General features: G+C 35.6%; 1 protein-coding gene across 1 annotated transcript in view; it reads left to right on the forward strand.

Moving 5' to 3' along the window:
• PTPRQ (protein tyrosine phosphatase receptor type Q) overlaps positions 1 to 13,825 on the forward strand; it is a gene marked incomplete at its 5' end in the record, with an annotated part of 212,348 nt that overhangs the window by 111,765 nt on the left and 86,758 nt on the right. The gene's annotated exons all lie outside the window — the stretch shown is intronic.

Consider the following 13,825-nt stretch of genomic DNA (forward strand, 5'->3'; position numbering starts at 1 on the left):
TCTTTCAGGACTTTTGTATTCAAGAAAAATCTCTTTACATGCTTTTCCATAGAAATCACTCAAAGTATAGGTAAAGATGCTCTTGCTACTTTAGTTTTATATTTTAAAACTAACTGATTACTCTACTTGGTTAGATACTATAACTACCCATTAGTAAGTAAATAAATGTCTATTATTTATCCTGAACACTATCTACATAGAATCGTAATGTCTTCCATTCCATAAAATAAATTATAAATCAAGTCCTGCAAGTCAGAGCTCAGGAATGGCTGCACCATCTGAAATGCCACTTCCACCCCAAGATATCCATAGCAAATTTCAAGTTGGCCGGGTCGCCCATCTCAACACCATCCCACATAAGCCATCCAAATAGGGACCTTAAGTTATCATTCTTCTCTCTTGATCAAGACTGTTACTAGATAATTCCTTTCAAATCCAAATCATATTTTCCTAAAAGTTTTTGATACCTATAGGTAGAGTAACATACACACGTGCAAAGACACACACACACACACACACACACACACACAGATTGTCAGTGATAAATAGATGCTGTTGTAGATCTTTATAGATAGAGAAATAAACTTTGATCTAGAAGTTTTATTTTTAGGTCCCTGATTGTGCCTCTTGTTACTCTTCCCAGGAGCACCTGGCATAATGTTTGCATAAAATTCCAATCAATATTTGTTAATGCAACACAACATTTGAGATAGAATCCATGTGATTCAGCCTTCAACACAATTATCCAGCTTCTGCTCCTTGTTGCACTTTGACTTGGGTTCTATAGTATCCTCTCTTCTGGTTTTTCTCCTATCTTCGCTGGTAACTCTTTTCAGTCTTCTTTGCTCATACTTTTTTTAACTCTAAGTGTTGGAGAGCCCATATATCTATATTTGACCTTTTTCTGTTTCAACACACAACCCTTAGGAGATCTGACCTTGAAGTAACCTTATCCTGTCCTATGGCTTTAAAGTCTTATTCTCAAATATCTATTTCCAGCTCTGACTCCTCCCTAGAACTCAGATCAGTATATGTACCTGGTCAACTGACATCATTGGGCATGTGTGTCAAATATAACTCTGAAAGTTAATGTGGTCTAAACACTAAAGCTTTCATCCTCCAACCTTCCCTGTTTCAGTAAAGTTCACCATTACTCATCTGGTTGCAGAAAATGAAAATCTAGGCAGAATTCTGTTCCTCCTCAACTCTGCCAATGATTTATTTCAACTGTGCCATCTAAATACATCCCTTCATTTGCATTGCTATAATACCAGTCCTATCCTTGTTACTACTACCACTGCATTGACCTCTTACTGACTTCCTGAGCTTTTAGGCCCATCTTTTTAAACCTAAATCAGATAATGTCACTTCTTTGTTTAAAGCCATTCAAAGAATTTCCATTACTTTAGAATAAAATTCAAATTTCTTAACACGATTAACAAAGCCCTACATGACCTGGCTCTTACTTAACCCTCTAACCTCATCTGTAACTACTTTCCCCTCACTATACTCACCATTTACTTTTTCTGTTGCTTAATTGCACTTGACTCCCAGAACTTGGGCCTTTGCACCCCTTCTTCCTTTTGACTGGAATGCTCTTTTACTTCCATCTTCACATGAGCAGCTTTTCATAATGTATACCTCTACTTAAATGATTCCTGCCCAAAATGGATTTCTCTGACCACCCAATTTAAAATAGCCTTGCAGTATTTTTCTAGAATGCCATCTTACCTTAATGAGCATTTATAATTATGCAATAGCTTTTTTATTTTTGTTTGTTTTTAGAATCTGTCTTGACCATTGCTATTTCCATTGCCTAGAGAATGATTCCTGGTAAGAGTAGGTACTCTGTAAATCTTTTCTAAGTGAGTGAAACTTGATTTAATAAGCTGAAGTGGGTAGGGGAGAAGGAACTGTCTTCCAGTTCAGGTGATACTGAGCATGATGGTGCCATAACACAGAGAAGAAAACTATGGAACAATCAAATTTGGGTTGGGTTTATTAAATAAATATGGTTATTTTGAACCTACTGATTTTGAGAAGAAGTAACTATTCTAATCCAATTAACTAGAAAACAGAAAGAAATATATACTTAGAGATAAGAAAGTAGGTAAAGTAGGAGTTTTAGTTTCATCAGCCAATAGGAATAAATAAAAATCACACATGAAGATTTGATTAAAAAATGACACATTGACTGAATGAATAAACTTTAAAGTCCCAGAAGGGCAACTGGGTGGCTCAGTCGGTTAGGCAATGGACTTCAGCTCAGATCATGATCTCACAGTTTGTGAGTTCGAGCCCCATATCAGGCTCTGTGCTGACAGCTCAGAGCCTGGAGCCTGCTTCAGGTTCTATGTCTCCCTCTCTGCCCCACCCTTGCTAGCATTCCATCTCTGTCTCTGTCTCTGACTCTTTCTCTTTCAAAAATAAATAAACATTGAAAAAATTAAAAAAAAAAATTTAAGTCCCAGGGCAACTGGAAGTTAAGTGAAGGGGTACTATAATGAATGAAGCAGGCTGTTATTTTTTTTATAATATATGAAATTTATTGTCAGATTGGTTTCCATACAACACCCAGTGCTCATCCCAAAAGATGCCCTCTTCAATGCCCATCACCTACCCTTCCCTCCCTCCCACCCCCCCATCAACCCTCAGTTTGTTCTCAGTTTTTAAGAGTCTCTTATGCTTTGGCTCTCTCCCACTCTAACCTCTTTTTTTTTTTTCCTTCCCCTCCCCCATGGGTTTCTGTTAAGTTTCTCAGGATCCACATAAGAATGAAAACATATGGTATCTGTCTTTCTCTGTATGGCTTATTTCACTTAGCACCACACTCTCCAGTTCCATTCACGTTGCTACAAAGGGCCATATTTCATTCTTTCTCATTGCCACATAGTACTCCATTGTGTATATAAACCACAATTTCTTTATCCATTCATCAGTTGATGGACATTTAGGCTTTTTCCACAATTTGGCTATTGTTGAGAGTGCTGCTATAAACATTGGGGTACAAGTGCCCCTATGCATCAGTACTCTTGTATCCCTTGAGTAAATTCCTAGCAGTGCTACTGCTGCATTATAGGGTAGGTCTATTTTTAATTTTTTGAGGAACCTCCACACTGTTTTCCAAAGTGGCTGCACCAATTTGCATTCCCACCAACAGTGCAAGAGGGTTCCCGTTTCTCCACATCCTCGCCAGCATCTATAGTCTCCTGATTTGTTCATTTTGGCCACTCTGACTGGCATGAGGTGATATCTGAGTGTGGTTTTGATTTCTATTTCCCTGATGAGGAGCGATGTTGAGCATCTTTTCATGGGCCTGTTGGCCATCTGGATGTCTTCTTTAGAGGAGTGTCTATTCATGTTTTCTGCCCATTTCTTCACTGGATTATTTGTTTTTGGGTGTGGAGTTTGGTGAGCTCTTTATAGATTTTGGATACTAGCCCTTTGTCCGATATGTCATTTGCAAATATCTTTTCCCATTCCGTTGGTTGCCTTTTAGTTTTGTTGATTGTTTCCTTTGCTGTGCAGAAGCTTTTTATCTTGATGAGGTCCCAATAGTTCATTTTTGCTTTTAATTCCCTTGCCTTTGGGGATGTGTCAAGTAAGAAATTGCTGCGGCTGAGGTCAGAGAGGTCTTTTCCTGCTTTCTCCTCTAGGGTTTTGATGGTTTCCTGTCTCACATTCAGGTCCTTTATCCATTTTGAGTTTATTTTTGTGAATTGTGTAAGAAAGTGGTCTAGTTTCATTCTTCTGCATGTTCCTGTCCAGTTCTCCCAGCACCGTTTGTTAAAGAGACTGTCTTTTTTCCATTGGATGTTCTTTCCTGCTTTGTCAAAGATGAGTTGGCCATACGTTTGTGGGTCTAGTTCTGGGGTTTCTATTTTATTCCATTGGTCTATGTGTCTGTTTTTGTGCCAATACCATGCTGTCTTGATGATTACAGCTTTGTAGTAGAGGCTAAAGTCTGGGATTGTGATGCCTCCTGCTTTGGTTCTCTTCTTCAAAATTACTTTGGCTATTCGGGGACTTTTGTGGTCCATACAGATTTTAGGATTGCTTGTTCTAGCTTCGAGAAGAATGCTGGTGCAATTTTGATTGGGATTGCATTGAATATGTAGATAGCCTTGGGTAGTATTGACATTTTAACAATATTTATTCTTCCAACCCATGAGCACGGAATGTTTTTCCATTTCTTTATATCTTCTTCAATTTCCTTCATAAGCTTTCTATAGTTTTCAGCATACAGATCTTGTACATCTTTGGTTAGATTCATTCCTAGGTATTTTATGCTTCTTGGTGCAATTGTGAATGGGATCAGTTTCTTTATTTGTCTTTCTGTTGCTTCATTATTAGTGTATAAGAATGCAACTGATTTCTGTACATTGATTTTGTATCCTGCGACTTTGCTGAATTCATGTATCAGTTCTAGCAGAATTTTGGTGGAGTCTATCGGGTTCTCCATGTATATTATCATGTCATTGAAGCAGGATGTTATAAGGCAGTTGGGAATGGTGGAAGCTGTGACAAATTAACAGAGAATGTGCTGTCTAAAGTCTGATGAGTGTCCTATAAGCAGGCCGTGCTATCAGGACTTCTGATGTTCTCAGAGAAATGGGAAATTTAGGTTTTTTAAATGTGAAAACATTCCATTTCTTGCCTGTGATAATTATTTTTTAATATAAAAGCATTTAGTTGTTCAAACTAAGCACATCAATAGCCCAGGTCTGGCCTGTGGAAGCTAATTTGTAGCCTTTGGTTAAAATAGACGGTGTGCCTGTGCATCTGCTAACCCTGAGGATTCCCATCCTACTCCTTACAGTCATCTCACTCAGATAGTACCTGCTTTTGGGCACTACGGTGAGCCAGCAAGTGGGCTCCCCACATGCATCATCTCCTCATGCACTCCAGATATAAGGCTAGATGTTCAATTAGCATAGAATGACGATTAGCATGATTAATTCAGAATCTGGTAAATGAAACTGTAAAGTTGAGGTTTTAAAGAATCCCACATTCTTAATGTGCAAATTTAGGAATTTTTCCATTTGAATATCATTGCTTCCACCCTAGTTCCCCCCCCTCCTTACCCCCTTTTTATATCTATGACCCACTTACTAGCATTGAGTCATTTTCAATTTCCTACTAGTACATTTTGCTCATTTTGGTCTGAAAGAATAATGGTAAAGTGTTGCAAACTTTTCACAAGCAGTGTGAGGTTTTTTGTTTTTGTTTTTGTTTTAATAGCATTATTTTCCTAGTTTTACCAGGATGCCTTTCTTTGCCATTGGTGGTTCGTTGGTTGGTTGGTTGATTAGTTCTTGATGCAGTGGAGAGTAATCGTGGCTTTTCTTCATGCCACCTTCCAGGTCTTTAATTGATGACTAATCCATAGAGTGCCTCTCTATGGAGCACTAATTTGTCTTTTATCCAGTATTTTTCTTCCCTCTGGATCTAGTATCTCATTGCTACAATTTGAATTCACCATTAGAGAATACTTAGGCATGAAGATGTTTGTCAATATATAAGTAGGTTTTCTATACTACTCCTATTCCCTTCCTCTTTTTTTTTTAATATGAAATATATTGTCAAATTGGTTTCCATACAACAGCCAGTGCTTATCCCAACAGGTGCCCTCCTCAATACCCATCACCCACCCTCCCCTCCCTCCCACCCCCCATCAATCCTCAGCTTGTTCTCAGTTTTTAAAAGAGTCTCTTATGTTTTGGCTCCCTCCCTCTCTAATCTTTTTCTTTATGCTTGAGAGCTGATTTTCTACTCTGTTGTTTATCAATAGAATAAAAGAGTTTCCCTATGTTAATTCCAGAGTATACATAGAGAATCGCCTTTCTACCATGGTAATTAAGAAAGAAAAGTAAAACGGGCTCCTGGGTGGCTCAGTTGGTTAAGCGTCCAACTTCAGCTCAGGCCATGATCTCTCGCGGTTTGTGAGTTTGAGCCCCGTAGCAGGCTATGTGTTGGCAGCTCGCCCAGAGCCTGGAGCCTGCTTGGGATTCTGTCTCCCTTTCCTTCTGCTGGCCCCGCCTCTCTCGCCGCCCCCCACCCCCCCAACTCACACTCTGTCTCTGCATCTGTCTCTCTCAAAAATAAATAAACATTAAAAAAAATTTAAAGAAAGAAAAGTAAAAAGATTTATGTATTTCAGAATTTGTGACGACATGATTTTTCTTGGCATTTTCCAACTTACTAGCTTTTCATCTGAATATCTATATGTGTGTGCGAATAGGAAATTGTGTAAGTTACGAGAATGAGAATGAGTTAGTTACTTTTTTAGTCTCAGGAATAAAGAAGACATTTTTTCTAAATTTTATATATAAAGAAAAATATGGGACAATCAAATTTGGGTTGGTTTATTAAAACATATCATTATTTTGAACCTGTTGATTTTGAAAAGAAATAACTTATAACCCAATTAACTAGAAAACAGAAATACATACATACTTAGAGATAAGAAAGTAGGTAAAGCTAGGAATTTTAGTTGATTTTAATGTGTGTGTGTATATATTTAATTTATATACACACATATCTGAATTTCATAATTATACAGTGAAAGAAAAATTGTATTTATTATATTAAGCCCAGGAGACATAATCTGAGATTACATTTGATGTGAAAGACAAAAGACACTACATGTATTATTGCCAGATAATGTATATGGTGAGCTAACATGTGATGTAAAAATAAAATAAAATAGTCAAGCAACAAAAATCTCGAAAAGTAGTAATGCTTTTTTAAGATAGAAAGTAAGTAAAGATTAGATATTTATTCTGAATATTAAAGATGAAAAACATTAAAGATATTTTGCAAACATAAAAAGTAACCTGAATGGAGAAAAATAATAATTTTAGTATTATATATCATTATTTTAAAAAGTGTTATGTTCTTTAATAATAGGGTATAAGAAGATAAAATGATTAAAATGAGTAATTTCTCTCAATTTAAGAAAGACTAAACAACAATATAAATTAGTATAAATCACTATTGCAGATGTGACATTTGTAATGGCATCAAGTTGCACCCAAGCACTTAGTAATAAAACCTCATATCAAAACCTGGAGTTTCTTGATAAGGAGCTAGAAATTAATGGCTAGTTTGCTATCAACTTTTTCAAAATTGAATAACTCTAGACCACCCAGTCTGAATGATAAATATAAAATGTTCCAAAACGGCATATAGAATAAGAAAATATGTAATATTAACTCTCTTTAAGCTCGTAAAGAAGAGCACTTAAATTGAAAATCCAGGAAGCAAAGTGAGAATTAACTTGGGTTACTTTCTGAATCTGAATCTACCACTGTAAACTAGAGTGAATAAAGGAAACAATATTCAGCCAACTCAAGCTAATATTTCTTTCTCCCACATGCTCTGATCTAGATAATTGAAGCTAAATTGCTTTTCTCCTTAAGTCATCTGTATAATAGCCATAACTCTCTACTTCATGCTGAGTGTGTATAGATACAAACATAATCACAAAAATTACAAATGACAGAAATATTTAACTTGAAACATTAAACTCTTGCAGATAATTTTACTCATCTTTTTTTTCTTCTGATTAACCCTTATACTCAAAAGCAATTTGAGTTGTGTGGGGGGGAGGAATGTAGAATGAATGGAAAGCTGTTAAATATCTCCATGGTGCACAATAAGTACTTATAATGCTGAGGAAATGTACAACTTTAAAAGAGTGTGGGTGTGAAATTAGTATGGAATGAAATGGGACTCTCATAATGTGCATCTCCTATAGACCACCAGGACTGGAAGACAGCAAAAAAGGAAAATTCCTGGGGTAACACTTAGGTTGTGAAAACCACAGGATACCATACTCATGAGGAATTTTAACTACCCAAACATCTGTTAGGTTAAAAAAATTCAACAAAACATGCTTCATCAAAGAGGCTTCCAAGGAATGCAACTTTATGATCTAAAAAGAAGAAAAACCAAATAGAGGGCAAAATACTCCTTAACATTTTTAATGTTAATATATATTCAATTATATATAATTATATATTATATATATAGGATATATATATATATTGAATACGTATATATTCAATTATATATAATGTTTATAATGTGTATATATACATGATATATAATGTATATAATATATTCAATTATATATAACATTTATAATGTTAATATATATTCAATTATTTTCCTTAATTTATTCTAAATGGTATAATGTACTTATAATGTGTAAGTGCTATCATAACAAGGGTAGGTATTATCCCTCCTATAAAGAAGCAATTACATAATGGCAAGAAGAGATGTTAGCCAAGAATAAATGGGAAAATATAATGCAAGACATAAAGAAGCCCATTTGGTGACAATGCATTTTTAGAATGGCTCTAACCTGCTGACACTAGAGGAAATGGATATAATTTATTCTAGACATGATGATTGTACTTCTGTGAAATTGTTAGATGCTGTTGAAAGTCTTCTCAGTTAGTTGCCTGAGACTCTCAAATGTGTAGTTCAAGAGGACATCTCTCTTCTAGACCTATGTTGAAGTTACTGGTATGACTGCTTACTTCCACACACATGTCAGACCCCATTATTACCATTGCCCCTGCCCCACTGCAAACCTTCCCTACATGTGTGTTCCCTGTTGCAGTGCATTATACCATCGTTCACTTAATTGTTCAAGCCAGTCATCTAGGAATTATTCTTAATTCTTTCTAGCTATCCCTCACTCCCAAGTACATACCTGAGTCTTACTGAATTTACTTTCTGAGTATTTCTTAAATGTACTTTTCTCTGTTAAGAGTCTCTAAATCGAAACCCTTAAAATTCATTTCATAGAGGGACACCTGGGTGGCTCAGTCAGTTAACGTCTAACTCTTGGTTTTGGCTCGGGTCATGATCTCACAGTTCATGAGGTTGAGCCCCACATCATCAGGCTCTGTGCAAACCGTGCAGAACCTGCTTAGGATTCCCTCTCTCTCTCTCCCTCCGTCTCTCTCTCAAAGTAAACAAATAAACTTAAAGAAATCATTTCCTAGATTATTACAAAAGTTATCTAAATGGTCTTTCTGGTCCCATTTTCTCTACCCTTTACCTGAATCTAGCTTTGGAATATACCTATCTGACCATGTTATTCCCCTGCTTAAAATCTTTGATAGTTTCCTATTTTACTGTTGTGTAAAAATCATACTTTTTAGTATGCTCTATAAGATCATCTATGGTTTTGCATTATATTCTCCATACATGCCTTGCTCTATCTCTTTTGTGCTCCAGAATCTTTGCTATTCTTTCTTACTATCCTGTCTTCTTTTTGGAGACCAGCTTCTTTTCTTTAGGTTTCACACCAAACATCTCTTTTACAAAGCCTTCTATGAGTTCCTGTTTCCACTCACACATCTAAAAATTGTTTCTAAAGTATTGAACATATTGCTTCATAATTGTTTCTCTCTCTCTCTTTTGTGGAACTCTGAGCTCCTTAAAAGCAGAGATGACTAGGTGATTATGTTATATATATATATATATATATATATGTTTCTACCCTCCATGCTTACTCAGTATCTAAGACTAAATGAGTATGGCATTTGGACTCAAGGAAGACATTTGACTTAATGTGCAAGTTTTTCAATGTCCAAAATCTCCATTGCAAAGTAGTTCATATTAATTACTTTCTTCAATTTTTTTTTGGTCTATAACTTGTCTTTCAAATACTTGCATGGTTATAGCCAAAATTAAAATTCTCCCAGTTACTGTCCATGTTTAACATGTTCAGCTTCTTTTATTTCACAAAACTAGTCTATTTTATATTGCTGAAACTGTTTTTATTTTAACTTTTATTAATATAGGGAGTATGATAACTGCATGTAGGAAAGAAATATGCATTTAATAAATTGAGAAATATTTCAAACAATAAAGGAAAATAATGCATTCCTATTTTAGAAGCACTAACAGTATCTAAACAATTAACTGAGGTACTAAAGTTAATGAATTTGTATAGTAAGTTGGGATCATAAGAGATTGATAGTCCGTGAAGAAAACAGAGAAGAATAACATCTAAATTTGGGCTGCTAAGTATGATTACAAAGAAAGGATATTTGAGTGAAATCATAATGTAAAGGTCATAATAGTGAGCATATAAAATTAAAGAATTTAATAGAACATCCCACTATGTATTTAACTCAGAAGGGCTTTTGGTAGGTTATTAAGCAAGTTTTCAGAGTTTAAATAAAAATATTTTGAAATTCCATTACATAACTACATAGAATGTGTTTTTCAGCAAAATCAATAAAAATAAAAGGATTTTATAAAGATCATCAGTTATTTTTTAAATCATTAAGTTATCACAAGAAAAAATTGAGAAAAAATACCTTTCCCCTAAGTATAGCTAGCTGTATTTTATCCTTCAAATATTCAAATGAATTCTCTGACTTTCTCATCTCAAACTTCAAATCTTGTGTTGAATTATATTTATTTGGACTCTCCTGAGAATCTTTTTTCTCTTCGTTCAGAAAGAAGTGTGAAGTTAGGCTTAATTCTTTGTGATTTTCAGTCATTAAGCTCAGTTCAGGTCTGCCTCAATACTAGGCCCTGGGTCAACAAAAATTCAGCTTCATTTTCTTCTACATTTACTAAGAAAGTTGGGAGAACTCTGATTTGACTATGGAAAACTCCCAAATCTGAAAAGACCATATAATTGCTATACCTAGTAGTTTAGGGCACTTTTTGGTTGGGCCCAGTAACTGAATTGAGAGCCCTTGGCTGGGTGGTTAAGAATAATGACAACAGCTTATCAAGTGTTTGTTCTGTGCTGGTTCTGTTCTAAGAACTTTACACACATTGGTTCATTCATGAATTTCAGTTATTTCTAGGGTAGAGTCTGTGCTCTTAGATCTTAACTAGGACTTGGGTAAAGCCTCCTGATGACATAAAAGTACCACAAAAAAGAAGCAGAGGGGTGCTAAGTAGGATTGCAGAGAAAAGATATTCAGGTGAAATCATAATTTAAAGGAAATAATAGTAGGCATATAAAATTAAGCTGTTTACGAAAGCTTCCAACTCCATATTTAATGTCAAAAAAAAAAAAGTTTGCCAAACCTTAAGCAAGTTTTCCAGAATATAAATAAAAATATTTTGAAATCTCATTTGCATAAGCAAATGCAATGTCTTTTTCAGCAAAATAACTAAGACAAACAGTGAAAAGAAATTTTAAGGATTATCACTATGTGATATTATTAACTTTGACAACTGGGACTAAAACAGACCAGGAGATATTATACAAGCTTCTAGTGTATAATGCAACTATTTCTATTCCCAAACACATTGGATGGGACTTTTCTTTACACTTTTAGTTTCTGTCTCTTTACTGATACACCTGATAGTTATTTTACCCTGATTATACCTGCATACAATGAAGGGAAGGAGGAAATAGGAACATTTATCCTGACCCCAACCCTCCATCATGGTGATAGCCTCATCTGAATTATTCCAAGTGGTTCCTTCACGGAGCTTCAAGTTACTGTAGAACTGATGTTTTCTTACGTTCTTATGGAACACGATGGCCTGTTATTACTCTAGGCACATTGGAAATGGGAGGGAGTGACAGTAGGGAGAAACCTCTTCATAGTTTTTCCAGAATAAATGGAAGTAGGAGGAGACCACTTTGGGGAGTGTGTGTTGGCTGCATGCATATTTCCACATCTATCACCACAAGATCCCAAACCCTCCACTGCTTCCTTAACTATCACAAAAGCAGTAATTTAATCCCTATCCAGCCTTCTGATTCCGTGAAGTCTGGGGTGTGACCGCAGAATGCTCTTTCCTAACAACTTCCCAGATAATATTGATGCTGCTTGTATGAGACCATATTTTGAGAACTGTTGTAGAAAGTTATTTCGTAGGGGCGCCTGGGTGGCTCAGTCGGTTAGGCGGCCAACTTCGGCTCAGGTCATGATCTTGCGGTCCGTGAGTTCTAGCCCCGCGTCGGGCTCTGTGCTGACAGCTCAGAGCCTGGAGCCTGCTTCATATTCTGTGTCTCCCTGTCTCTGACCTTCCCCTGTTCATGCTCTGTCTCTCCCTGTCTCAAAAATAAATAAACGTTAAAAAAATTAAAAAAGAAAGTTATTTTGTAGACGTAATGCTATTCTAGAAAAAGATGTATTATCTGATCCTAAAAACAATAGTACTAATATTAGAATACTTTTATTCTTAACTGGTTTGGCTAGTATTAGAAGTGAGAGTTTTATGTATTTGGTATTTTTTTTCAACTTAAGCCAGATTGAAATGACTCAGAAAATTACTCATTACACATCACAGAAAATGGTCATTCAATGAGGTCTAATACTATGGGCATCCATGAATCATTCTCAGTATTCATCAAACAGTCTGATTAGACAGATTCTTAGGCTGATAATATTTGCCTTTGTGATGCTATCTTGCTGTTGGGAAATCTCACTATAAAACAAAATTAAGGTCTTGTGGAATGGTAGGAGATATTTTATACACCAGTCATAGTGTCCCATAGGAGGCAATGAGATCACCAGAGTTTAGAGAAACATTAAACACCAAGAAAGGATAGCTGATTAGTGTAGTATTTTAACCAGTAGGATATGCCCTGAGATGCTCTTGGCCTGCATAAATATAGTCAATCTAATTGCTAAATTTCTTTAGGTCCCTTGATGAGCTGAATTATTTAAAATGTAAGGAATCTACTTAAACCATCCAATTAGATTTCCTCTAGTCCTGAGAGACATGTAAAACTTAAAGCTAATTTTTAAAAGTGTGCTAAGTCAAAGCGAACTCAGTCCCAGGGGCTAATACTTGTATATGCTGAGGAAGAATGGAGTCTCTCATTTATTGATGATGGTAGGTAGGAATCTGGTGGTCCACTGTACCAAATCCTGAAACCAAAATACCCTGAAGGGTAGGCCCTTAAAATAAACTTTTAGCTGAACTTAAATGATATACAATTTAAATCACATGTGTAGAGAGCTCTATATTTTCTGTCTTGTGAGTTGTCAAATCTTTTGTTTATATTTATTCTTTTAGGAAAGTCACTCTAGCATGGCACACTAAAAACTATACAGTATTTTGTACAACATTTTTCATCATTAAATTTTCAGGGATCTGCAAAAGGCAAAGTTCTAACAAGTTTTTGAATGTGCTTATTCTGAAAGAATAGTATTAGACATACCAAAATATATGGTTCTTAATCAAACTGGCATATAGACTTAGGGGCATTAAAACTCTTATATGTACTAGCCAAAATGATGGTCTATCCAGACTCACCTTTCAGCTGACACACTTAGCACGGGGACACAGATGGATGGGAAAGATGACCCTGACCCACATAAGACCCACATTCCTGTGCAAGGATAGAAGCATGATAATCAGGAAATTATGGTTGTTAGTTACAGAAAATGCATTATTGTGAAAACCAGGGGAAAAGTGCTTATGAGAGGAAGTGATTGGATTATGGGGAATGAGAGAATAAAGATAGATCATTCCTACTGAGTAAATTGCTGTGATTTATAAGAGAAAGGGTATAGTGATATCTTGGCCCATTACTGACGAGATTCATTTCACAAACAATCCTAAATCAGAATGTGACAGTTTATGGAGAGACAAACAAAGTCTCCCAAAGATGCTTATACATTGCTAAGCTTTTAAAGTGGCATATTTTCAACTCTCTATGCCTTTAGGATTTAAACTTCCTTGGTTTTTGTGGTTGACATTTATAATTGTAATTTTGCATTCTCCCTTATGTGACTCTAATAATAGTTTACTTCACACTGAAATAAAGAGAAAAAAATACTGGTTATATTTTATTATGTATTTTTGGAATTTTGACAAT

Source organism: Acinonyx jubatus, chromosome B4, assembly GCF_027475565.1.
Source record: "Acinonyx jubatus isolate Ajub_Pintada_27869175 chromosome B4, VMU_Ajub_asm_v1.0, whole genome shotgun sequence".
In the NCBI taxonomy this organism is placed as follows: domain Eukaryota; kingdom Metazoa; phylum Chordata; class Mammalia; order Carnivora; family Felidae; genus Acinonyx; species Acinonyx jubatus.